General features: G+C 38.7%; 1 pseudogene across 1 annotated transcript; it reads right to left on the bottom strand.

Moving 5' to 3' along the window:
* On the bottom strand, nt 1–27,867 carry LOC307058383 (annotated as a pseudogene). Its single transcript has 3 exons — nt 27,617–27,867; nt 24,931–25,079; nt 1–784 (listed from the first exon to the last, which is right to left on the bottom strand). The product of its transcript is annotated as an uncharacterized misc_RNA (transcript).

The raw sequence follows: 27,867 nt of genomic DNA, 5'->3' as shown, positions 1-27,867 counted from the left end.
TCATTGGGAAGTCATTTTTAAATGTGTTTTTTCATGGTGTTTAAAGTTCCCAGCTGACAGAAGATGCTGTTACACTAGGGACATGTATAAGGTTTCAGTCCAGAGTGGGTTTGTCAGTGAATGTTGAGGTTCCCTTTGTGGCTTAAAGCTTTCTCAAAGTCTTCACATTGGTATGGCTTCTCCTTTGTGTGGATCTTCTTGTGAGCAGGCAGGGTGGAGTCGTGGGTGAACTCCTTGGTGCAGAGTTCACAACAGTATGGCTTCTCGCCTGTGTGGTTTCACTGGTGAACTCGGAGATCTGAAAGCTGCATGAAACCTTTGGGGCAGATATTGCATTTAAAGGGTCTCTCTCTCCTGTGTGTGTCCTCCGGTGAGTGACAAACTGAGGCTTATAATGAAATTTGTTTTTGCATACCCTACATTCATATGGTGTCTGTGGCTTCTTTTCCAATATGATGACCGGTTGGTCCCACGGTGCTCAGTGAAAGAACTGAATTTGACCCAAGTTGTCCTGAGAATTCTCCTTTGTCCAAATATGTGGCTCCTTCTTGAGACACTTCTTGGGAAATGGAACTGTTGTCCCGTTTTCTTTTGGAACTTCTTAGACTCTTCTGAGAGTCTCTTTTGTGTCCACTCTGAGTCAAAACTTCCCTCTCAGGACCCTTCAGAAGCTGAGGCTCCTGAGACTTAAGTAATCTTGTCTCTTCCCTGTCTTCCGTCAGACCCTTCTCCAATTTCTGTTTGAGTTGTAGAGCCTCCAGTTTACCTTTTTCAGGAATGGTCTCTGGCAGGAGAATATTCTGTTCCTTCTGTCATCTGAATATATCTCACTCATAGAAGGTTCCGGCTTCCTGAATAAGTTTCTCCCATTGCCCATGTCACCAATCTCAGCTTCCACCATCTGAACATTTGAATTTTGCAGAAGAAGCTTCTCTCCTTGTAAGCTGACTATGGTCTATTTTAGGGTTTCTTGTTATTTCTTAGAGTGTCCTCCAGTTCTTTGCAACTCTCCATGCCACTTTCCTTGACTAAGACCTGGAACTCCTGCAACAAGAACATCATAAACTGCTCCATCACCAGCTTATCCATAATCTGCTCATTGGTGTGAAAATCTGGCCTCAGCCACAGATGGCAGAGTGCACAGTCTCCTCAAATCCTTGAAGGGTCAGATTCCATCAAGCTGGTAAAAGCTCTGAATCTAATGTGCCAAGTCTCAGAGTTGTAGTCTTGCTTTTCAGTGTGTTCCTTGGGATGCTACAGACACTGGTGGCTCTGATCCAGGGCTGTCTTGGGGTTTCCTGTGACCCCATGAAAATGTCTGTTCTGTGGCTGTACTTCTTGGAGAATTTTCCAGTATGACTCTTAGCAAAATGTTCTATAACTGGTGCCTAAATTGAGACCTATCAAAAGGGATTTACCCTGGTTTTCCTTAGTAGCATAATAGATTCACTGTTTATTCAGAAGTCACCTTTGAATCCTCTTGCCTTCAGCCTCCTTGAGTCTGGGACTGGATCTTAATCTTAAATTGTTTCTTGAGCTGAAATGTCTCTATTTATATAGAGTGGTCGAAACTCCTAGCCTCTCTTCCCATTACCTCATCAGCTCAATGACTAGTTTAAGGCCATGGAAGGAACCATTTTAGATGATCTGAGTGGATTAAATTTCCCATTGAAACTCCACCAAAGAAAAAATAATTTATTAAATAAATCTATATATTGGTTTTATTGTAGGCTATTTATTATATTATTTATTGTAGACTTTTATTTATTGTATTTAGTGGCTACAAGATTGGCTTTTCTAGTCTAGTGAATTTTTTAATCATATTCCTGCAGTGTTTGAAGGAGGTAAGGGATATAAATCCAAAAGTTTTAACCAAATTGGGTCACCTACTCTTTTTTCCTTTTTACAAATGTAAATGAGTCTTAAAAGATTTTATCTAAAATCAGTTGACAAGGTAAAGTGTGAGAAGAACATATTTTCTGAGTAGGCATTTAGAAAAACAGAGGTTGTACACCATAGAGAAAAAGAATAACGTCATATAATTTAGAAATCCTTACTTTTCCTAAATGCCTAAGGCAGTAATAGCTTAACAAGTAAAGAATGTGTGAAGAGTTGGTGGGCTGATATCAAATCAGTGATTTAATCCAGCTCAAACAAAGCTTTAACATGGTAATTCTAAGATGCTGAAAAATAGCAAAGAAAGTTTAAAACATCATTAATATTCCACATGCATCAAAAATTACTTTACATTTTTCAGTTAAAATGTATGTATAAACACATTTTCTTTATCCACTTCTCTGTCAATGAACATTTTGTTTGCTTTTGTTTTTTGCTAACTTTATTTGGGTAACTTTTTATTGTTTTATGTTTTTCTATTGAGATATATTTGATTTATAATATTATATTAGTTTCAGATGTATAACAAAGTGATTCAAAATTTTTATAGATCATACTTCATTTAAAGTAATTATAAGATATTTGCTGTATTCCCTGTACCATACAATGTATCCTTGTAGCTTATTTATTTTGTACATAGTAGTTTGTATCTCTTAATCCCCTACCCCTGTCTTGCCCCTCCCTCCCCACTTCCCTATCCCCACTGGTAACCATTAGTTTGTTCTTTATGTGAGTCTGTTTCTGTTTTGTTATATTCACTCATTTATTTTATTTTTTAGATTCCACATACAAGTGATAACATACAATATTTGTCTTTCTCTGTCTGACTTACTTCACTAAGCATAATACCCTCCAGGTCCATCCATGTTTTTACAAATGGCAAAATTTCATTCTTTATTATGGCTGAGTAGTATTCCAGTATTCGTGTGTGTGTGTGTGTGTGTGTGTGTGTGTGTGTGTGTATACCACATCTTCTTTATCCATTCATCTATTGATGGACACTTAGGTTGCTTCCATATCTTGGCTACTATATATAATGCTGCTATGAACATTGGGGTGCATGTATATTTTCAAATTAATGTTTTTGTTTTCTTCAGATATATACCTAGGAGTGGAATTTCTGGATCATGTGGTAGTTCTATTTTTAGTTTTTTGAGAAATCTCCATATTGTTTTCTACAGTGGCTGCACTAATTTACATTCCCACCAACAGTGTAAAAGGATTCTCTTTTCTCCATATCCTTGCCAACATTTGTTATTTGTGGTCCTTTTGGTAATAGTCATTCTGACGTGTGAGGTAATATCTCCTTGTGGTTTTGATTTGCATTTCTCTGATGATTAGCAATGTTGAGCATCTTTTCATGTGCCTGTTGGCCATCTGTATATCTTCCTTGGAAGATGCCTATTCAGGTCTTTTGCCCATGTTTTTTTTTTTTTTTAATTAATTTATTTATTTTTGGCTGCATTGGGTCTTCGTTGCTGTACATGGGCTTTCTCAGAGTGGGGGGCTACTCTTTGTTGCGGTGCGCAGGCCTCCCACTGTGGCAGCCTCTCCCGCTGCGGAGCATGGGGTCTAGAGCGCAGGCTCAGTGATTGTGGCACACGGGCTCAGTAGTTGTGACTCATGGGCTCTAGAGCACAGGCTCAGTAGTTGTGGTGCACAGGCTCAGTCGCTCCACGGCATGTGGGATCCTCCCAGACCAGGGCTCGAACCCATGTCCCCTGCATCGGTAGGTGGACTCCCAACCACTGCGCCACCAGGGAAGCCCTGCTCATGTTTTAAATCAGGTAATTTGTATTTTTGATATTGAGTTGTATGAGCTGTTTATATATTTTGGCTATTAACCCCTGGTCATATCATTTGCAAATAGTTTCTCCGATTCAGTAGGCTGTCTAAAAGCTTTTAAGTTTAATTAGGTCTCATTTGTTTATTTTTGCTTTTGTTTTCTTTGCCTTAGGAGACAGATCCAAAAAAATATTGCTGCGATTTATGTCAGAGTATTCTGCCTGTTTCTTCTAGGAGTTTTATGGTTTCAGGTCTCACATTTAGGTCTTTAATCCATTTTGAGTTAACTTTTGTAAATTTCATCTTTTTTAAAAAATATACATATAGCTGTCCAGTTTTCCCAGCACCACTTATTGAAGAGACTGTCTTTTTCTCATTGTATCTTCTTGCCTTCTTTAATTGACCATAAGTGTGTGGGTTTATTTCTGTGCTCTCTATCCTGTTCCATTGATCTATGTGTCTGTTTTTGTGCCAGTACCATACTATTTTGATGACTGTAGCTTTGTAGTATAGTCTGAAGTCAGGGAGCATGATACCTCCAGCTCTGTTCTTCTTTCTCAAAATTGTTTTGGCTATTTGGGGTCTTCTGTGTTTCCATATAAATTTAAAATTACTTTTTCTAGTTCTGTGAAAAATGCCTTTGGTATTTTGATAGGGATTGCATTGAATCTTCAGATTGCCGTGGGTAGTATTGTTATTTTAAGAGTATTAATTCTTCCAATCCAGGAACATGGTATATCTTTCCATCTGTTTGTTTTGTCTTCAATTTCTTTTATCAGTGTCTTATAGTTTTCTGAGTACAGATCTTTTACCTCCATAGTTAGATTTATTCCTAGGTATTTTATTCTTTTTGATGCGATTGTAAATGGAATTGTTTCCTTAATTTTTCTTCCTGATAGTTCATTGTTACGGTATAGGAATGCAACAGACTTCTGTATATTAATTTTGTATCCTGCAACTTTGCTGAATTCATTGATGGGCTCTAGTAGTTTTTTGGTGGCATCTTAACTGCTTAAGCAAATTGTTAACTACAGCACTACTGTACAATAAATATAATGGAAAAGGCCATATTTATACAGCTTGAAATCTAAATTCTGGCACAGTGGAAAAATTTTAGGTAACCACAGTGCCCACGGGGATTAAAATAATTAGAGAAATAATGATAGATATAGAGAGTGAACAAATAAAATTCAATATAAGAATTCTAGGTGTCCCTAAAATAGAAATGCCAACAAAAGACATAGAAAGTTATTTAAAATACATAATAGAGGAAATTTCCTCTGAAATGAAGCATAAAGTCTGCAGATCATGAAAAAATAATAAAGAACAATCAATACTTAGATAAATGGTATTGAAATAATTGAACTTCAGGAAAGAAGAAAATAATTCTTCACACACTTAGAAAACAAAAAAATTATTCATGAGAGCAGGAATTAAGACAGCTTTTGTTTTGTCTCTAGTAGTATTCAATGTCAGGAGACAGAGGAATAATGTCTGCAGAATTTTGAAGTCAGAGATTTTAACCAGAAATATTATACCATGCCAAAATATTCATTTATAAAAGTCACAAGCAAATTTTCAAACATAGGAGGATGCAGGAAATACAGAATCTATGAGTCCTTCTGGAAAACCCTATTTGATAGCAACTTTTTTTCAGCCTTATTAAGGTGTAATTGATAAATAAAATAATAAGATATTTAAATAGTATGTCATGATGATTTGATATACGGGTACATTGTGAAAGGATTCCCCCCATCTAGTTAATTAACACATCCATAACCTCACATATTTATCTTTGTGGGTGGGAGGGTTGGCAAGAACATTTTAGTTCTATTTTCTTAGCAAATTTCAATTATATAATACATTATTATCAACTGTAGTTACTAGTTATACATTAGATGTTCAGACCTTATTCACTGATATCAACCTTTAATGAAGTTGAAAGTTATTTCTTTTGAAACAATGTAATCTGTTTCTCAAAAGAAAGCTCACAAAGAAGCCTGCTTCAAATCCAGATACCAGGTATCTGTAATTGCAGCATCAATGAAATTGGAATAGCTGGATTCTATTCTTAGTATCACTATTGCTGAGCTGTGTTATCCTGGAAGGTTGTTCAGCTTCTATGTGACTCAAGGTGGGGCATGAGTTAGCTGATTTCTACAGATATCTTTAAAACCTAAATTTCTGTGAAATAACTAGAAAGCTTGTTGTTTTATACATTGTAGCAAAAGATTTGCTAATGTAGCAGTCTAAAAACTGGTTGTACTAATTTTGAGGGGTTTTCAACATTATTTGTGGAATCAAGTTTTGAAAAACCATCCAGATTTAAGGTGCTGGGGGCATTCATTACAAGACAGAAGGTACTATACCTTAATTTTAATTTGGATAGCTCTTACTTTCTAGATTTATAAAATACTCATACTGAGGAAACAAAACAAAACAAAAAAACAACTAAAATAACAACAACCTGGAAAATACAAAGCAGTCATTTGAGAGAATGGTTCTCAGACAATTTTATCTGTAACTTTTCTTAAGTATTTGTGTAATTATTTCCCTTTTCCCTACATTTTTGTTTTCCTTTTTTATTCACCTCCCTCCAAGATCACAGCTGGGACTACTCTTATATAAAGAAAGAGAAGGCACAGTTCATGCTTCCATTACCATGGATTCTTGACTTTATAGATCTCAACAGAAATGGAGATGGGAGGCCAAAGAGTCCGAGAAGGCCGGTCTGCCCCTCCGCCTGACTTCAACGCTGCCACCACCAGCCACACCTTGGAGGTCAGCCCCATGGGTCTCCATCACCCACTCAGAACTAGGCTATAATCCCCTTATATATCAGAACTCCAGTTGGAGGGACTCTGAGTCAGCCTACCTGCAGATCCACAATTAGAGATCTCTTAACTGGGAGGGAAGTGAGAACAAAATCAATGTCTCCATTCTTCACATGTATTTTATAGGCATCTTATTTACTATAGTGACCATGCTCAGTACTGAGATTTTCACCACTTTAAATAACTAACCCCTTCTCACCACCTAAAATTAAGCTAACCAAGTGAAAGAAAACAAATCCAACATTTGTTAAATACCTTTTTGAATACCTATTATATACCAAATATTTTCAAATATACCTTATTTCGCTTTCTCAATAATTTGTCTCCTTGTTTATAGTTGGGGAAATTGAGACTAAGAAAGTTTTGATGACTTGCGTAAGGACACTCAGCTTGTAAATGAGAGAGTCATAATTTGAACCCCAAGCCTCCTCATTTCAATTCCGCCTGTTTTCAACTCTATGGAAGAGACCATCAAATGCATGTCTCTCAGCCCTGTCTGCTGAAGAAGCACTGTCACCTGGGAAACTTAGCACATATATCAACACCTTGGCCTCATCACAGAGAACCTAATTTAATTGGTTGGGGCAGTAGGAGACAGACAAAGGTATTCTTAACCTCCCCTCCACACTGCCAAGTGTAATATGTAGCCAGAGTGATCTATTGTTTCTTATATTTACCAAGTTCAGTTGCTTTCAAAAGAAGTAAGTCTTGAATTGTTGGGGGAGGGGTATATAGTTAGATCAGTAGTATGGTAAGCACTGCTATTTCCTAGGCTGGCATGATTTACTCAAGGCCACTACTTGTTAAAACTCTGACATTTATTTTATAGCTTGCCCAGCACACATTCCTGTATTGCTGTTTTGGAGCTCCTACACAAATCATTAATTACTGGAATAATGTCCCAGAAACAAACTTTAACAAATTATATTAATCATTTCATTTTAATTCAGAAATACTTTACTCTCAATTTTTAAGGAACAGAAAACAAAACTGACCATCTAAATCCCAATCCAGCACCAGGGTTCAGCTTTCTACAGCAAACGTGATTAGGCAATCTCCACAGGTTAGGATCACCAGAGAGTTAGCCAAAGTGAGAAAAAAGTCCCCAGCAATAAGGACGGGGCTGGGGGCATGGGCCCTGTGTTGTAAGGACTATCACCATTATACAAGGAGAGCCTTGAAGAGGAGTTCACCCAGCCTTCCGGACGCTCCAGAATAAAGAACGAGCCGGAACAAAGCCACACTCTATGAGTCATATTGATTCAGACTTTTGAGCCAATCAGAAAGCTGTGCCTAGAGTGTTTATAGTATTAGATGAGAGAAAGTCTCATGGATCATCTAATAAAAATCTGCCATTTTACTGATGAGGATAATGAAGATCAGACATAAAAAGTGACTCGCACGAGGTGCAAACTAGATAGAATCCAGGATTCTGGTCTCCAAATCTGTTCAACTGTCACCAGCCTATGCCATGCCAACCCCTAGCATTCTGTAGGCACACAAACACGTCTTCCATTTGCTCCTAGTATTCAAGTTTTCTTTTTTCCACCTTTTTAAATAGGTTTCTTCATCTCTTGATTCTTTAGGTATGGAATCCTAAGTCGCACACACTGAGGAGTTAGCTACATTGAATAAAAATATGGGCATGGACTGATTGGCCAAATCTACTCTTACCCGAGCTCCCACGGTGAATGACCTTGCTGGGTTTTACTCCCACTATTTTTCCAGGGAGATCAGCATCACCTCAGCTACTTCAAAGCAGATCTAACATTCCAGCCAAGGAAATGACTGTTTCTTCTGGGCGTGTTTCTGTGTGCACGGCTTGTTCTTTTCAGCAACCTCCCTATGAGTTTCTGGAGTATGAAGACAGCTTTCTTCTGAAGAAACCACTAGCCTACATATTTCTATTTAAAAAAAGAGGGGTGCGGGGAATGCTGTAACAAGCAATATAAAGTCTCAGTTTCCTAGATATCTTTCTGCCTGAACTTTATCTGCCTGTCTGAAAAGGGTGGTGTAATTTTGTAAACCAGCTAAATAAATTGAAGAAATTAACAAATAAGTATATAGAAGAATAGGCATTAAACTATAAACCCAATGCTTTGGTAATGAGCTCTTTCTGTCATATAACTTTCTTCAAAAATATTTTTTCCTAACCACTTGTACTTCTGCATTTCTAACACTCCTGCCTCCTCTTAAGCCCAGTCACTCCCTGTTCTTTCTCTCCTTTCCCTCCTCCCTCTCCCCATTGCCCACACTTCCTTCTTTAACCATTCAAATGAAAGAGCAGTTTTAATTATTGAATCATACTGATGTTGGGTTGCTATCAGTTAACAAGCCATAAGCAACTTTTAGGTCTAAATTTTATTTTGACTTTTTGCTCAAATTTCCTCATGGTGGTAGAGGATTTTTGTAATATTAAGAATAAATGTAGAAAAAGAATGGGTATGTGTGTATATATGTGTGTGTGTGAGAGAGAGACAGAGACAGAGACAGAGAGACGGAGACAGGGGCAGAAACAGAGGTTTCAGATGAATGTTATTTTATATTATTTGGCCGTATTAAAAACAGAATAAAACTCAAAGGACATTAGCAATATCAAAGCTGTGTAATACTTTAAGTGAGGTGTGAAGAAAATAGCAAAAGATAATGAAAATAAATTTTAAAATCATATAATTACTCTATATCACAGTGATTCTTTTGTTTGTACTAACTTTCTAGTTACATTTTAATGTGAATGATTTACTCCCACCCCATACTCAGTTTCTGTTACATAAAGTCTTGTTTCCAATGTGCTAGGAAGAGAGGTAGAAGAGTCAGGCTGGTCTCAAAGTGACATGTGCCATTCGCACTCCTACCCATCTGTTATAACTAGTCATGTGGCCCCACTGGAACTCTAAGAAAGGCTGGGGGATGGAGGGAGTGTCTACAGCCCCTGCCACCCTTGGGGTAGTTGAAAACTAATGGGTCTTGAAGTACAGAAAAATCTGGGTTACAATCTACCTCAAACTCAACAGAGGAGACAGCACACTTCATCTTTGATCAAAAAGCATGCTCTATTCCCCCATATTTCCATTCACATTTACAGTCATGCTACTACATCTAGCCTTTAAATAGACACTTGTTACTGAAGAACAGATAAGCCCTTGGTTTATTGTTTTTATTTTCATCGAGAGCAATGACGTTATATTCTAATAAGTGATATCCCAAGAAAATAAATAAATAGAAGGAAGGCTCAGAAAGAAAAGTAGGGGAAAAATTTATTTTACAATTTATTCTCCTCTGTTTAAATTCTTTTTTTAACATCTTTATTGGAGTATAATTGCTTTTACAATGGTGTGTGAGTTTCTGCTTTATAACAAAGTGAATCAGCTATACATATACATATATCCCCATATCTCCTCCCTCTTGCGTCTCTCTCCCACCCTCCCTATCCCACCCCTCTAGGTGTTCACAAAGCACTGAGCTGAACTCCCTGTGCTATGTGCCTGCTTCCCACTAGCTATCTATTTTACATTTGGTAGTATATATAAGTCCATGACACTCTCTCACTTCGTCTCAGCTTACCCTTCCCCTCCCAGTGTCCTCAAGCCCATTCTCTACGTCTGTGTCTTTATTCCTGTCCTGCCCCTAGGTTCCTCAGAACCATTTTTTTTCTTTTTTACATTCCATATATATGTATTAGCATACGGTATTTGTTTTTCTCTTTCTGACTTACTCCACTCTGTATGACAGACTCTAGGTCCATCCACCTCATGACAAATCACTCAATTTCGTTTCTTTCTATGGCTGAGTAATATTCCATTGTATATATGTGCCACATCTTCTTTATCCATTCATTTGTCGATGGACACTTAGGTTGCTTCCATGTCCTGACTATTGTAAATAGAGCTGCAATGAACATTGTGGTACATGACACTTTTTGAATTATGGTTTTGCAGGGAATATGCCAATTAGTGGGATTGCTGGGTCGTATGGTTGTTCTATTTTTAGTCTTTTAAGTAACCTACATACTATTCTCCATAGTGGCTGTGTCAATTTACATTCCCACCAACAGTGCAACAAGGTTCCCTTTTCTCCACAGCCTCTCCAGCATTTATTGTTTGTAGACTTTTTGATGATGGCCATTCTGACTGGTGTGAGGTGATACCTTATTGTAGTTTTGAATTGAATTTCTCTAATGATTAGTGATGTTGAACATTCTTTCATGTGTTTGTTGGCAATCTGTATATTTTCTTTGGAGAAATATCTATTTAGGTCTTCTGCCCATTTTTGGATTGGGTTGTTTACTTTTTTGATATTGAGCTTCATGAGCTACTTGTAAACTTTGGAGATTAATCCTTTGTCAGTTGCTTCATTTGCAAATATTTTCTCCCATTCAGAGGGTTGTCTTTCCGTCTTCTTTATGGTATCTTTGCTGTGCAAAAGCATTTAAGTTTGATTAGGTGCCATTTGTTTATTTTTGTTTTTATTTCCATTTCTCTAGGAACTGGGTCAAAAAGGATCTTGCTGGGATTTATGTCATACAGTGTTCTGCCTTTGTGTTCCTCTAAGAGTTTGATAGTGTCTGGCCTTACATTTAGGTCTTTAATCCATTTTGAGTTTATTTTTGTGTAGGGTGTTAGGGAGTGTTCTAATTTCATTCTTTTACATATACCTGCCCAGTTTTCCCAGAACCACTTATTGAAGAGGCTGTCTTTTCTCCATTATATATTCTTGCCCCCTTTATCAAAGATAAGATGACCATATATGTGTGGGTTTATCTCTGGGCTTTCTATCCTGTTCCATTGATCTATATTTCTGTTTTTGTACCAGTACCATACTGTCTTGATTACTGTAGCTTTGTAGTATAGTCTCAAGTCAGGGAGCCTGATTCCTCCAGCTCCGTTTTTCTTTCTCAAGATTGCTTTGGCTTATTTGGGGTCTTTTGTGTTTCCATACAAATTGTTAAATTTTTTCTTCTAGTTCTGTGAAAAATGTTATTGGTAGTTTGATAGGGATTGCACTGAATCTGTATATTGCTTTGGGTAGTATAGTCATTTTCACAATATTTATTCTTCCAATCTAAGAACATGTTATATCTCTCCATCTGTTTATATCATCTTTAATTTCTTTCATCAGTGTCTTATAGTTTTCTGCATACAGGTCTTTTGTCTCCATAGGTAGGTTTATTCCTAGGTATTTTATTCTTTTTGTTGCAGTGGTAAATGGGAGTGTGTCCTTAATTTCTCTTTCAGATTTTTCATCATTAGTGTATAGGAATGGGAGAGATTTCTGTGCATTAATTTTTGTATCCTGCTACTTTACCAAATTCATTGATTAGCTCTCGTGGTGTTCTGGTAGAGTCTTTAGGATTCTCTGTGTATAGTATCATGTCATCTGCAAACAGTGACAGCTTTACTTCTTTTCTAATTTGAATTCCTTTTATTTCTTTTTCTTCTCTGATTGCTGTGGCTAAAAGTTCCAAAACTATGTTGAATAATAGTGGTGAGAGTGGGCAAACTTGATTTGCTCCTGATCTTAGTGGGAAAGGTTTGTTTTTCACCATTGTGAATGATGTTGCTGTGGGTTTTTCATATATGGCCTTTATTATGTTGAGGTAAGTTCCCTCTATGCCTACTTTCTGGAGCATTTTTATCATAAATGGGTGTTGAATTTTGTCCAAAGCTTTTTCTGCATGTATTGAGATGATCATATGGTCTTTCTCCTTCAATTTGTTAATATGGTGTATCACATTTATCGATTTGCATATATTGAAGAATCCTTGCATTCCTGGGATAAACCCCACTTGGTCATATTGTATGATCCTGTTAATGTGCTGTTGGATTATCTTTGCTAGTATTTTGTTGAGGATTTTTGCATCTATGTTCATCAGTGATATTGGCCTGTAGTTTTTTTGTGTGTGTGACATCTTTGTCTGGTTTTGGTATCAGGGTGATGGTGGCCTCGTAGAATGAGTTTGGGAGTGTTCCTCCCTCTGCTATATTTTGGAAGAGTTTGAGAAGGATAGGTGTTAGCTGTTCTCTAAATGTTTGATAGAATTCACCTGTGAAGCCATCTGGTCCTGGGCTTCTGTTTGTTGCAAGATTTTTAATCACAGTCTCAATTTCAGTGCTTGTGATTGGCCTGTTTATATTTTCTATTTGTTCCTGGTTCAGTCTCAGCAGGTTGTGCTTTTCTAAGAATTTGTCCATTTCTTCCAGGTTGTCCATTTTATTCGCATACAGTTGCTTGTAGTAATCTCTCATGATCCTTTGAATTTCTGCAGAGTCAGTTGTTACTTTTCCTTTTTCATTTCTAATTCTATTGATTTGAGTCTTCTCCCTTTTTTGCTTGATGAATCTGGCTAATGGTTTATCAGTTTTGTTTATGTTCTCAAAGAACCAGCTTTTAGTTTTATTGATCTTTGCTATCGTTTTCTTCATTTCTTTTTCATTTATTTCTGATCTGATCTTTATGATTTCTTTCCTTCTGCTAACTTCGGGGTTTTTTTCTTCTTCTTTCTCTAATTGCTTTAGGTGTAAGGTTAGGTTATTTATTTGAGGTGCTTCTTGTTTCTTGAGGTAGGATTGTATTGCTATAACCTTCCCTCTTAGAAGCTGCATCCCATAGGTTTTTGGTTGTCGTGTTTTCATTGTCATTTGTTTCTAGGTACTTCTTGATTTCCTCTTTGATTTCTTCAGTGACCTCTTGGTTATTAAGTAGTGTATTGTTTAGCCTCCATGTGTTTGTATTTTTTATTTACAGATTTTTTCCTGTAATTGATATCTAGTCTCATAGCGTTGTGCTTGGAAAAGATACTTGATATGTTTTCAATTTTCTTAGGTTTACCAAGGCTTGATTTGTGACCCAAGATATGATCTGTCCTGGAGAATGTTCCATGAGCACTTGTGAAGAAAGTGCAATCTGTTGGTTTTGGATGGAATGTGCTATAAATATCAATTAAGTCCATATTGTTTAATGCATCATTTAAAGCTTGTTTCCTTATTTCTTTTCATTTTGGATGATCTGTCCATTGTGGAAAGTGGGGTGTTAAAGTCCCCTACTATGACTGTGGTACTGTCTATTTCCCCTTTTATGGCTGTTAGCATTTGCCTTACGTATTGAGGTGCTCTTATGTTGGGTGCAAAAATATTTACAATTGTTATATCTTCTTGGATTGATCCCTTGATCATTACATAGTGCTCTTCTTTGTCTCTTGTAATAGTCTTTATTTTAAACTCTGTTTTGTCTGATATGAGAATTGCTACTGCAGCTTTCTTTTGATTTCCATTTGCATGGAATATCTTTTTCCATCCCCTCACTTTCAGTCTGTATGTGTCTCTAGGTCTGAAGTGGGTCTCTTGTAGACAGCATATATTTAGGTCTTGTTTTTGTACCCATTCAGCCAGTCTGTGTGCTTTGGTTGAAGCATTTAATCCATTTACTTTTAAGGTAATTATTGATATGAATGTTCCTATTTCCATTTTCTTAATTTTGGGGGGTTTGTTATCGTAGGTCTTTCCCTTCTCTGTGTTTTCTGCCTAGAGAAGTTCCTTTAGCATTTGTCGTAGAACTGGTTTGGTGGTGCTGAATTCTCTTAGCTTTTTCTTGTCTGTAAAGGTTTTCATTTCTCTGTCAAATTTGAATGAGATCCTTGTTGGGTAGAGTAATTTTGGTTGTAGGTTTTTTCCCTTTCATCACTTTAAATATGTCCTGCCACTTCCTTCTTGCTTGCAGAGTTTCTGCTGAAAGGTCAGCTCTTAACTTTATGGGGATTCCCTTGTTTCTTATTTGTTGCTTGTCCCTTGCTGCTTTCAATATTTTTTCTTTGTATTTAATTTTTGATAGTTTGATTAATATGTGTCTTGGCGTGTTTCTCCTTTGATTTTTCCTGTATGGGACTCTCTGTACTGCCTGGACTTGATTGACTATTTCCTTTCCCATATTAGGGAAATTTTCAACTATAATCTCTTCAAATATTTTCTCAGTCCCTTTCTTTTTCTCTTCTTCTTCTGGGACCCCTATAATGTTGGTGTGTTTAATGTTGTCCCAAAGGTCTCTGAGACTGTCCTCAATTCTTTTCATTCTGTTTTCTTTATTCTGCTCTGTGTTAGTTATTTCCACTATTTTATCTTCCAGGTCACTTATCCATTCTTCTCCCTCAGTTATTCTGCTGCTAATTCCTTCTAGAGAATTTTTAATTTCATTTATTGTGTTGTTCGGCCTTGTTTGTTTGCTCTTAGTTCTTCTAGGTCCTTGTTAAACGTTTCTTGTATTTTCTCCATTGTATTTCCAAGATTTTGGATCATGTTTACTATCATTACTCTGAATTCTTTTTCAGGTAGCCTGCCTATTTCCTCTTCTTTTCTTTGGTCTGCGTTTTTACCTTGCTCCTTTATCTGCTGTGTGTTTCTTTGTCTCCTCATTTTGCTTAACTTTCTGTATTTGGGGTTTCCTTTTCACAGGCTGCAGGTTTGTAGTTCCCGTTGTTTTTCGTGTCTGCCCCCCGCGGGTAAGGTTGGTTCAGTGGGTTTTGTAGGCTTCCTTGTGGAGGGGACTGGTGCCTGTGTTCTGATGGATGAGGCTGGATCTTAGCTTTCTGCTGGGCAGGACCTCATCCGGTGGTGTCTTTTGGGGTGTCTGTGACCTTATTATGATTTTAGGCAGCCTCTGTGCTAATGGGTGTTGTTGTGTTCCTGTCTTGCTAGTTGTTTGGCATAGGGTGTCCAACACTGGAGTTTGCTGGTCCTTGAGTGGAGCTGGGTCTTAGCATTGAGATGGAGATCTCTGGGAGTGCTCTCCCCAGCTGATATTAAAGGGGCTGGGAGGTCTCTGGTGGACCAAAGTCCTGAACTTGTCTCTCGCACCTCAGAAGCTCAGGCTTGGCACCTGGCCAGAGCACCAAGACCCTGTCAGCCACACAGCTCAGAAGAAAAGGGAGAAAAGAAAAAGAAAAAAGAAAGAAAAAATAAAATAAAGTTATTAAAATAAGAAATAAAAAATATCATTAAAATGAAAAAGTAATTAAAATAAAAAGAAGAGAGCAACCAAACCAATCACCAGTGATAACAAGCACTAAAAACTATACTAAAAAAATACCGGACAGACAGAACCCTAAGACAAATGGTGAAAGCAAACCTATATAGACAAAATCACAGAAAAAAGCATACACATACACACTCACAAAAAGAGAAAAAGGAAAAATATATATATGTGTATATATATATATGAAAAAAGGAAGAGAGCAACCAAATCAATAAACAAATCTACCAATGATAATACGCTCTAAATACTAAACTAAGGTAAACATAAAACTAGAAACAAATTAGACGGAGAAAGCAAACCCCAAGTCTACAGTTGCTCCCAAAGTCCACCACCTCAGTTTTGGGATGATTCGTTGTCTATTCAGGTATTCCGCAGATGCAGGGTACATCAATTTGATTGTGGAGAGTTAATCCACTGCTCCTGAGGCTGCAGGGAGAGATTCCCCTTTCTCTTCTTTGTTCGCACAGCTCCTGGGGGTCAGCTTTGGATTTGGCTCCGTCTCTGCATGTAGGTCACCCTCTGGCGTCTATTCTTCACCCAGACAGGAGGGGGTTAAAGGAGCAGATGATTCCGGGGCTCTGGCTCAGTCCAGGGTGAGGGAGGGGTACAGAATGCAGAGAGAGCCTGTAGCGGCAGAGACTGGCGTGATGTTGCAACAGCCTGAGGCACGCCCTGTGTTCTCCCGGGGAAGTTGTCCCTCAACCACGGAACCCTGGTAGTGGGGGGCTGCACAGGCTCCCAGGAGGGGAGGTGTGGATAGTGACCTGTGCTTGCACACAGGCTTCTTGGTGGCGGCAGCAGCAGCCTTAGCGTTTCATGCCTGTCTCTGGTGTCCGCACTGATAGCCATGGCTTGCGCCCATCTCTGAAGCTCGTTTAGGCAGTGCTCTGAATCCCCTCTCCTCACGCACTCTGAAACAGTGTTCTCTTGCCTCTTCGGCAGGTCCAGACTTTTTCCCTTACTCCCTCCCGGCTAGCTGTGGCACACTAGCCCCCTTCAGGCTGTGTTCACGCAGCCAACCCCAGTCCTCTCCCTGGGATCTGACCTCCGAAGCCCGAGCCTCAGCTCCCAGCCCCCACCTGTCCCGGTGGGTGAGCAGACAAGCCTCTCGGGCTGGTGAGTGCTGGTCGGCACCGATCCTCTGTGCGGGAATCTCTCTGCTTTGACCTCTGCACCCCTGTTGCTGCGCTCTCCATGGCTCCGAAGCTTCCCCCCCCCCACTCCCCATCTCCTCCAGTGAAGGGGCCTCCTGGTGTGTGGAAACGTTTCCTCCTTCACAGCTCCCTCCCAGAGGTGCAGGTCTCATCCCTATTCTTTGTCTCTGTATTTCCTTTTTTCTTTTGCCCTACCCAGGTACGTGGGGAGTTTCTTGCCTTTTGGGAAGTCTGAGGTCTTCTGCCATCGTACAGTAGGTGTTCTGTAGGAGTTATTCCACATGTAGATGTATTTTTGATGTATTTGTGGGGAGGAAGGTGATCTTCACGTCTTAGTCCTCTGCCATCTTGAAGGTCCTCCCTGACACATTACTTTTTGAGAGGTAACAAATGCTTTGAGTAATTTTCTTCAACTCACTTCAGGTCACAATTTGCTTTGCAGTTCCTTTGCATAGACCTTCTGTCTGCCCTCCTTAAGTAATATTTTTCCTGCCTCTTCTAATGGCCTTTGTGCTGGCTTTCCTGAACATAGCATTGGGATAAGGATATTTTCCCAAGGTGGGAAATTTATTGAATTTATATAAATTGATGAGTACAGTTTATTGAAGAAGTTATTTATTTATTTAAAAAATATTTTTGGCTGCATTGGGTCTTTGTTGCTGTGTGCAGGCTTTCTGTAGTTGCAGTGGATGGGGGCTACTCTTCGTTGCAGTGCACGGGCTTCTCACTGCGGTGGCTTCTCTTGTTGCAGAGCATGGGCTCTAGGCATGCGGGCTTCAGTATTTGCAGCACGCAGGCTCAATAGTTGTGGCATGTGGGCCCTAGAGTGTGCGGGCTTCAGTAGTTGTGGTGCACAGGCTTAGTTGCTCCACGGCATGTGGGATCTTCCTGTACCAGGGATCCAACCCGTGTCCCCTGCATTGGCAGGTGGATTCTTAACCACTGTGCCACCAAGGAAGTCCCTGAAGAATTTTATTTAAAAAAGATACCAAAATAGACTGCTCAGTAATTTAAAATTAGTGATTGATTAGTTTTTGGAGTTCTTGAACTTCAGTGATAGGCTTATAGAATTACAGTTCTTGGGGCAGATGGGTAAAGAGGAAAGTTGGTTTCTCTTCTTTTAGGCTAGAGCATGGTAATGTTCAACAAACACAAGCAGAGCATGAGCAGTTGCCATAGTTACTTCAAGAAGCATCCAGAGGTCATGGTAGAAGTGACAGCAGTCACAACAGCAGTACAGAGGGCATTCGTTTCTGGAATTGCCATCGTATAAGTGATGTTGGTGGAGTCCTCTTGTCCCAGCATTTTTTTTTTTTTGAGTATTTGTTGTCTTTAATATGATTTCTTTATTTTTTTTTAAATTGGGGTATAGTTACTTTACAATGTTGTGCTAGCTCCTGCTGCACAGTGAAGTGAACAAGCCATATGTATACACATATCCCCTCCTTTTTGGATTTCCTTTCCATTTAGGTCACCACAGAGCACTGAGTAGAGTTCCCCGTGCTATACAGCAGGTCCTCATTAGTTATCTATTTTATACCTAGTGATGTATATATGTCAGTCCCAATCTCCCAATTCATCCCACCCTTCCCCTTTCCCTCGCTGGTGTCCACACGTTTGTTCTCTACATCTATGTCTCTATTTCTGCTTTGCAAATAGGTTCATCTGTACCATTTTTCTAGATTCCACATACATGTGTTAATATATTTGTTTTTCTCCTTCTGGCTTACTTCACACTGTACGACAGTCTCTGTAGCTTCTTGATGAGATACTAGGGATTGGCCCCTGGAGGAAGCTGGGACTTCTATTCATCTAGGCAGGTGGGATTAATTTTACTTTAGCTAATTGATATGGCACATACTGTGACCAAAGCTCTAAGTACTGTCATTGCTACATTTATAGATGGGAAAACAGGGCACAAAGAGATTCAACATCTTGTTCAAGGTCACGGTTAATAAGGGGCAAAGACAGAATTAAACCCAGGCAGTCTGGCTAGACATTGTTTGATATGCTTTAAACAGCATTATTTCCAGTAAAGAGAGTGGAAGGATTACTCTGCTGTTATTCAAATCATTGCTCCAAAAGATGGAAGGAAATAATGCACGAGCTATTTACATGTTAGGGTGAGTTGGTGTCCCAGCGTGACAGGAGGGTATCTCTGGCATTTTGCAACAGGCAAGAGTCATCAAAAATATTTTGCATTTAGTCTTGGAAAAGTTGAAACTGCCTTATGTATGCAAAATTGAGATAATATTTATTTCGGCAAAATATTTTGAGCCTGTTCATTTTTATATGCTGAGGTTTGGAAAAGCTGACATTTTCTTAGTCTGGCCAGTTGAATCTACTTTAGTGTTAGTGTTCTCCATTTTCTAATGAAATTAGAGGTTTAGGTTAAAGGGAAGTCTTTATTAAAATAAATGTTTTCACTGTAATGTTGTTTAACTTAACCAAACCAATATCCAAGTTGCTCCTGAAACACAAGCTCTGTAGATCATCAAGTTTAGGAAGGTTAAAAGCACGACTGGTAGTTTTGAGTCAACTCAACTCAATCTCAACTAATATGTTATTATTTTCAATCAACTTTTGGAGCACATGTACAAAATATTAATCGCTGTTAATGTCTAGGAAGCCAGGTTGTGGCTGTTGATCCCTAATATTCATTGATAATCAATTATTTAATATAATATACCTGAATTTTCTTCTAAACTTAATTGTAACTAAGTCATTTATGTCAGTATCCTTTTTGGGAGAGTCTGGCTCATCCAAAAGGTGGTAAATTTTCATATATCATATTTAGAGATTAAAGATTAAGCCCAAGCTAGAGTTGTAAATTTGCTCTGGCTCAACTAAAGTTGTTTGAATGAAAAGAGAAACTGTCATTTAATTAAAAATACCAGCAGGTGGAGACTATCATATGTAAAGGTGTCTTCAAAATCTTTGACTCCAGTGTCCTCTCTTTCCAGAACTTCAGGCGCGTCTTACCAGCTGTGTTCCCCTGGACATGACATTGGCATTTTAATGAAACATGCCCCAAACAAAACTCCACCTTCTTCTCTCAAACCTGCTCCTCCCTAGTCTGTATGCTCAATCCATCACTGAAGCTAGAAACTGCAAAACCATCATTGACTTGTATTTTGCACCTATTGGCTTTGCAAGTGAAATGGCTGAGGTTTTTTTAACGTTTTAGTTTGAAATAGTTTACAAAGTTGCCAAAAATATCCAAAAATTTCCAAATGCCCTTCAACTAGATTGGTCACCAATTTTTAACATTTTCTCATATCTTCTTTCTTTCTTCCTCTTTCTCTTTCTTTCTCTTTCTTTCTTTCTTTTTCTTCCTTTCTTTCTTTCTCTCCCTCTCTCTCTCCCTCCCTCCCTCCCTCTTCATGTATCTATATGCATACATATAGTCATATAAATTTTTCTATTCTGTTTGAGAGTAAGTTACAGACCTCATGTACCTTTCCCCCTAAATATTCATTGTTATTTTCTAAGTATAAGAACATTCTCCTACATAATCACAGTAAAAATTTTGGAATAAAAAATTAATATTGGGGCCTCCCTGGTGGCGCAGTGGTTGAGAGTCCGCCTGCCGATGCAGGGGACACGGGTTTGTGCCCCAGTCCGGGGGAATCCCACGTGCCGCGGAGCGGCTGGGCCCGTGGGCCATGGCTGCTGAGCCTGCACACCCGGAGCCGAGGCCGCAGCAGCGAAAGGCCCGCGTACCGCAAAAAAAAAAAAAAAAAAAAAAATTAATTTTGATACAATGCTATTATTTAATCCATAAGACCTACTCAAGTTATTCCAATTGTCTCTTTAATGTCTTTTTTTATCATATTTTTAGCTGGTCCAGGATGGAATTAAGAATCACACTCACACTTAGTTTTCATATCTCTTTAGTCTCTCTTGATCTGATGTGGTTCTTCAGCTTTTCTTTGTCTTTTGTGACATTGATATTTTTGGAGAATACATTCTATTGATTTTACATCTATCAATTTGGGTTTATCTGATATTTTTAAGATTAGTTTCAGATTATATATTGTTTGGAATATAATGTAAGTGATAGTGTGTCTTTCTCAGTGTATCACATCAGGAAGCACATGGTGTCAATCTGTCTCATTATGGATGACGTTACCTTGGATTACTTGATTAAGTTATTATTTACTTTTTCCTTCTCATTCACTTCTTTACTCTCCATGTCCAACTAGCCCTTTGGAGCTGTCAATTCTGAAAATTTCCTAAATTCAGACTTTTTCCTCCATTTTCATGGCCTTTGCTTAGACTGTTGTCTTAGCTTCCCCATTCATCTTCCAACTCTGACTCACTTCCAACCCCCCTTCCTTAATCTTGCCAAAGTTGCATTTCTGAAATACGGATTTGGCCACAAATCTCCCTGACCTTTAACAATTAAGACTTTTAATTCCACTCAACTCCTTATAGTAGCATTTCCAAATTACCTTATGTGGAACACTATTTCTTTGAAATAACCTGTGCAAAACAGGGTTCTTTGGTCAAATAAGTGTGGGAAATTCAGTCTTTATTACCTTGTCTTGTATAGCCATGTGGATTACTGTACTGAAGACTCTGAGAACTTCTGCAGAAAAGAAATCCAGCATTCCTCAAACTTACTTGAATAAGAATCCTTTTGTTTACCTCAGTTCACTATAAATAACCCAAGAAACAAGTGGTCTATGAAATTAATAGTTCATAAAACACCTTTTGGAAAATATTGCTGTGTAGTCCATTCTCCTTAGCAAGCTTTACAGTGAAACTCACACCTTGCCTCTCTGCTTGGCCAGCCCCAAATCTATCACTCTCTCCACCAATAATTCCCTTTCTTTTATTAATCAAAAGCTACTGCTACCTCATTTCACTCCATACTCACGTGTCTTGTTACTGCACAAACAGTGTCTTCTTTTTTTTTTAAATTTTTATTGGGGTATAGTTGATTTACAGTGTTGTGTTAATTTCAGGTGTACAGCAAAGTGAATCTGTTATATATATACATATATCCACTCTTTTTTAGATTCTTTTCCCATGTAGGCCATTACAGAGTATTGAGTAGAATTCCCTGTGCTATACAGTAGGTCCTTATTAGTTATCTATCTTATATATAGTAGTATGTATATGTCATTCCCAATCTCCCAATTTATCCCTACCCCTTCTTATCCCCTGATAACCACAAGTTTGTTTTCTACATCTGTAACTTTATTTCTGTTTGTGGATAAGTTAATTTGTACCCTTTTTTTTAGATTCCACATATAAATGATATCATGATATTTGTCTTTCTCTGTTTGACTTACTTCACTCAGTATGACAATCTCTAGGTCCATCCATCTTGCTGCAAATGTCATTGTCTAAAATGCCCTTTACTGCTCCATGTCTCTTCTGAAAACAAAACAAAAAAACGAACAGAAAGACCACATTCCTGTGTGTTCCTTTTCCTGCTTACAGAGAACACTTCAGTGACCAGATGTGTGTTTCCTTGCTCTCACACTGCACTACTTTACTTCTGGCATTTCTGATCACCAAATATGTGGTAGTTTTCCCACACCAGACAATTCTGTGACACCAGTTGGGTACGCTACAATTTACCTCAATTCTGACACTATCTACCTAGAGATTGCAGATCCCACAAGTTAAGGGCCCAGTCCCACAAGACTGCCTCTCCACGTCCCCCACTTCAGATGCCAGTCACATGTCTGGATTGTTACCTGTGCTCTGACCACTGGCTGTAAACTGGGGGTCTCTACAACCTACTCCTCAGGTCAATTAATTTGCTAGAGAGGCTCATGGAACTCAGGAAAATAGTTTACTTATGAGATTACTGGTTTATTATAAAAGTCTATAACTCAGGAACGACCAGCTGGAAGAGATGAATGGGGCAAGGTATGTGAGGAGGGGCACAGAGCTTCCATGTTCTCTCTGGGCACAGCACCCTCCCTGTATCTACAAGTGTTCAGCAACCTGGAAGCTCTTAGAACCCCATCCTTTTGAGTTTTTATGGAAGCCTCATTACCTAGGCATGATTGATTAAATCATCGGCCATTGGTGACTGATCTCAATCTCCAACCCCTCTGTCCTCCCCAGAGGTCAGGGAGTGGGGCTGAAAGTTCCAACCCTCTAATCACATGGCTGGTTCCCCTGGCAAACTAAAGTGTGGTTGAAAAATGCTTGTTATGAATAACTAAAGACACCTTTACCTCTATTATCACTTAGGGAATTTCAAGGATTTTGGGAGCCCTGTGCCAGGAAGTGGACAAAGACCAAGTATATATTTCTTACTATAAATCACATTATAAAAACCTCCCACCCCTTCTCCTGGGTCACTTACACTCCTGTTAACAACCCAGTTCAACTATTGCCTTTCTCCCGAAGTCTGCCCTGCTCTTCTCTCTGCTCCCTTCATGTTCCCCTCTGTTGAGGGCTTTTTTTTTAGAAACTGAAAAAGAATTTATTTATATATCTGTGTAAGAGAATCAAGTGGATGTACAGCAAGAAACACAGCATTGAAAATCAGCTATACCCCATTATAAAAATAAATTTAAAAAAAAGCAAAGACTGAGAGAGAAATTTTTTTTTTTTTTTTTTACAGCAGGTTCTTATTAGTCCTCAGTTGTTGAGGGCTTAACATGCTCATGCTAATTACGTGTTGGCATGTCGGCCTCTCTCCCCAAATGCTGAGCTGCTTGAGCTTATGGGCTCCTTGTACACCTTGTAAACATCACAAAATTTGGTAAGCCCTGAGTGATTGATTGTTGAATAAATGAGTGAACACAGGCTTGATATTTTCTACATACTGATGAGACTGCTGACATCAGCCATATCCAGTGATTGTATTAGATGATTGACACTGAAGGGACTTCTGTACCAAGCCAAAATTATGAGTGTCCAAAATAGGTTACTTATTATTATTATTCATTCCCCTTTTCTCACAACAATTACCTTTACTTGGAAATATATGTTACAAGGTATATGAGCAAAATAACTTGATTCATTTCTTTGAATATTAATCAAAGTCAGCAGGTATCAGACTTATTTCCATTTATAAGATTTGTGAATTAAGAAGGTATAATCAGGGGCTTCCCTGGTGGCGCAGTGGTTGAGAGTCCGCCTGCCGATGCAGGGGACACGGGTTCGTGCCCCGGTCTGGGAAGATCCCACATGCCGCGGAGCGGCTGGGCCCGTGAGCTATGGCCACTGAGCCTGTGCTCCGGAGCCTGTGCTCCGCAAGGGGAGAGGCCACAACAGTGAGAGGCCCGCCTACCGCAAAAAAAAAAAAAAAAAAAAAAAAAAAAAAAGAAGGTATAATCATTTTATTGCCTAGTAACCAGAGAAAACTTTATGACATATGTGCATTTTACATTTCTGAAACATGATTTATTCTCTATAGTTTGGGAGAATATAAGAGTTTGATACATTTAGCTTTTAGGGCAAATTCTAAGCTTATAGCCACACATTTCCCAGTTTTTCTGTTCATTCAAAATGCCTTTACCATTTTTTTTTTTCATTTAAGATATTTGCATACTTAGTGCAATCTAAGAAGAAAATAAAAGATTTGGTTAGTACAGTGTATCTAGTATCTTTGAAATGAAGTTTAGAACTGGATAGCTAGTCGCAATTCATTTTTCCAGGTAAGTGCACATTGCTGATAAGTAAACCCATTTTCTTTAACATAATGTAAACAGGTGATGACAGGTGGTGGGAAAGTGTTCTCACATCTATTCTGACTTTTATAAACACACCTATCTTGTAATATTCTTAGCCTTCGTCTTGGAGTTATAGATGTGATCCATCAGACTTTACATTTGTTCAATAGAATTGATGAAAACTGTTGTCCATGGCAAATGTGTATTCTCAACCACACGCCTTTCCACTTCAGCCCACCACAGGATGTAATAAAAGTATATTAACTGAACAGGAAAGTTGGGTCGTCTAAAAGCGTTGAGAAATGGACTCCTTCCTAATCAGAGACCTCAGAGCCTGAAAGTACACAAGTTAGTTCCTGTCCCTTTGGAGACAATGTTAATGGGAATAAACTTTTCCACAGCAGTAGAGACACAGTGTTTTTTCCACATCGCACTCCAATTTTTTGAGAATGTGCTTGAAGTCAGATGTTGAACTAAACTCTAGGTTTCTGTCTTCTATTTCAAATACATTCCACACAGATTATGGCACAAGTGAGGGGTATACCACTCAGCCTCCCCACGCACTATGATTCATAAGGAAACCCCTTTTACCGGCTGCCAACAAATCAAGAGCTTGGGAGAGCAGGGTTTGAGAGCAGGCGGATTCAGAGTGAGCTTGGGCTGGGCAGGAACACAGTGTGCATTCCAAGTTGGCTAAAGTGTGCAGTTTACAATTACAAGGCAAGGAGGAGCTGCTGTTGCTGAAGAACAGTCAAAAAGGCTAATAAATACTTAGTATATGAAGCCAAAAATTGAACAGTTCTCTCTGTTTCTCTCTCTCTCTTTCTCCCTCTCTCTCTCTCATTTCTCCAATGTGTTTTCAAAACTGAGACATTAATTGTAAAATTTCCAAAGTCCCTTATTCATTGTTAATGGGCAAACCACTGTATTATACTTAGTAATCTCTGCAGCTACGCACTGATCCATCCTTAAAATTACAGCTAAATTTACAATGCTGAGCTATGTGGTGGTTTGAATCGGCATTACCATACAAGGCAGCTCTGAATTCCTCATGGTAATCTTTTGTTACTCTTTTTAAGTTTCCCTAGCAGTGCCAAGCGTCTTGAACTTTGTGGAATGAATATAAACTTCATAAGCATAACCTTTGATTCCACTTTGAAATCTGTTAAATAATACCAAAATTATATTAACAATGTACATTTCAAAATCAAAGGCCTAGATTACTTTGTTTACTTTAACCTTAGAAAACATTTGTTGTTATCTTTGGACGACTGATAATTGGGCATCGCAACAGCTGCCTTCAGTAAGAAGATTATACAACCCAGAAGCGATGCTTGGGCTGCAAAGCTGGCCTGTGTTTCTGGGTTGTTTGCAAATGTCTCAGATATTTAGAAAGTTGTCCCTTTAAAATCTCCAAAACATTTGTTAGAAACAGTTCATAATGTAAGTATGTTTCCCTTGGCACCTCAGCAGGGCAGTTCTTGTTTTCTGCTCGAAATATGAGGGATTTGGTTGAGAAACAGAAAAGGTTTTGTCTTTAGCAGGCTGACATGGGGCTGCTGCTGGCTGCATGGCCCAGAATCAATGTGATGTGGAGCAACTCCTTAAGGAGAGAAGACCTTTCTTTAAAGGATGGGCTAATAAAGCTTTTGGAAGATGCAGAGGTGCATGGGAGAAATTCCTGTACAAGGGCAAACAAGCCAAAGAAAACTATTTTTATGTGGTCCTGACATATTTTATATGAAAGGGAAGAGACATGTACTCACTATGGCAGTATGGTGAGGCGAGTAAGAATTCAGACTTTGGGGCCAGATTGCCAGAGTTCGAATTTCAGTTCTTTCCATTCCTAACTCTGTGACTTGTGCCAAATTACATAATTCCACTGTCCTCAGTTTCTTTATCTGTCAAACGATATAGTAAAAAATACCTACCTGAAAGGTTTGTTGTAAGGATTGAGTGTATATGTATAAAACACTTAGAACAGTGACTAGCTTTGCTGTTCAAAAGAATGTTAAGGCAATTTTAAAAAGGAGAAAGTTGGGGCCTTCCCTGGTGGGGCAGAGGTTGAGAGTCCGTCTGCCGATGCAGGGGACACAGGTTCGTGCCCTGGTCCGGGAGGATTCCACATGCCGCGGAGCGGCTGGACCTGTGAGCCATGGCCGCTGAGCCTGTGCGTCCGGAGCCTGTGCTCCGCAACGGGAGAGGCCGCAGTAGTGAGAGGCCCGCCTACCGCAAAAAAAAAAAAAAAAAAGAGAAAGTGACTACGAATGAAATTTGTTTTTAAAAAAATGTTGCAGCCCAAATTTGCTCTCATTTAATAATGCTTGCCCCAACACACACAAGTAAGAAATGTCATTTTAAAGCCTTAAACTCTTCCTTTGGTAAAATCCTTATTAAGTACTCTGAATAAGGCTCTGTGATTATCCCACAATGAGTTTTTTGCTGGAGATAAGTAATGGAAATTCCTATGTTCATTTTATAAGTGAAGAAGCAAGAATTATTCTCAGCCTTCGATGGGAATACTGAACTCTCCCTCTGGGATAAAACACTTTATGTCAGCAGCTTCGCCTGTAGTGCTTTCTCTGCTTTATGCTGCCATCAGTAGGAATGGGCAGAGAAGAATCCTTAACAAATATTAAATGGTGATGATGATGATTTCACAATAATTCCCTACAGTTACTTCAAAGATTTTGCAAAACTGCAAAGGGTATTTCCTGATATTGGAAAATGCTGGGTGCAGTGCCATTTGGTGGAAAATAGAGTGAGGCATGGAAAATCGATTCAGAATGAAAGTCTTGTATGTTGCTATGGTCCTATGTTGTCCTCTAGCTTCTCTTCCCTGCTCCTCTCCCTGCTCCATTTCAAGTCTATTAGCAGAACTTCGTTTGGAACAAGAAAAAAGAGAGAAAATGTGTGTGGAAATAAAATAATGTACTGTATGCCTTTGTTAAGCAGGACTGTCAAAATTCACATACTCCCTTACATATGCTTCAATACTTTGAAGATATTATATAAACTGCAGTTAAAGGGAAGTAATGCATCTTAAATTTGAGAAAGAAATTATAAGAAATTGAGTAAATCACTGATTGTGAGATAGTATTATTCATTGATAAACTGTAAGTTTTGATAAACTCCTGAGCTAATTTCCAGATTTTATCTCTACTCTTCTGTCTATCACAATGGATTGCTAGTTTGTTTAAGTGTCTGGCTCCTTTATGCGATTGTGGACTTCTTGAGGGCAAGGCCTATATTGTACATAGTTTTATACCTACAGTACTTGGGAACTTGTGGGTTATTAATAAATTCCCCCTCAGTCTTCCCTAAAAAAGTGACTTTTATTTCATAGGATTTGGAGAATAAACAAGGCCCTGTATTCTGTATTCTAAGTTCTTTCCCTGAATCTTCAGCAGCATTGAAGGTGTTTCTCACCTTGGCAACTGGAGTGCTGAGGATTCCATTTGTCCAGTAGGAATCAAGAACTGAAGACTCCTCATAGGAATATAGGCCTTTCACTTGCTCCAGGACCAT

This window comes from Hyperoodon ampullatus (assembly GCF_949752795.1).
Source record: "Hyperoodon ampullatus genome assembly, chromosome: 9".
Classification (NCBI taxonomy): Eukaryota; Metazoa; Chordata; class Mammalia; order Artiodactyla; family Ziphiidae; genus Hyperoodon; species Hyperoodon ampullatus.
The sequence above is the reverse complement of the archived record's forward strand: the minus strand, read 5'-3'. Positions and strand labels throughout refer to the sequence as shown.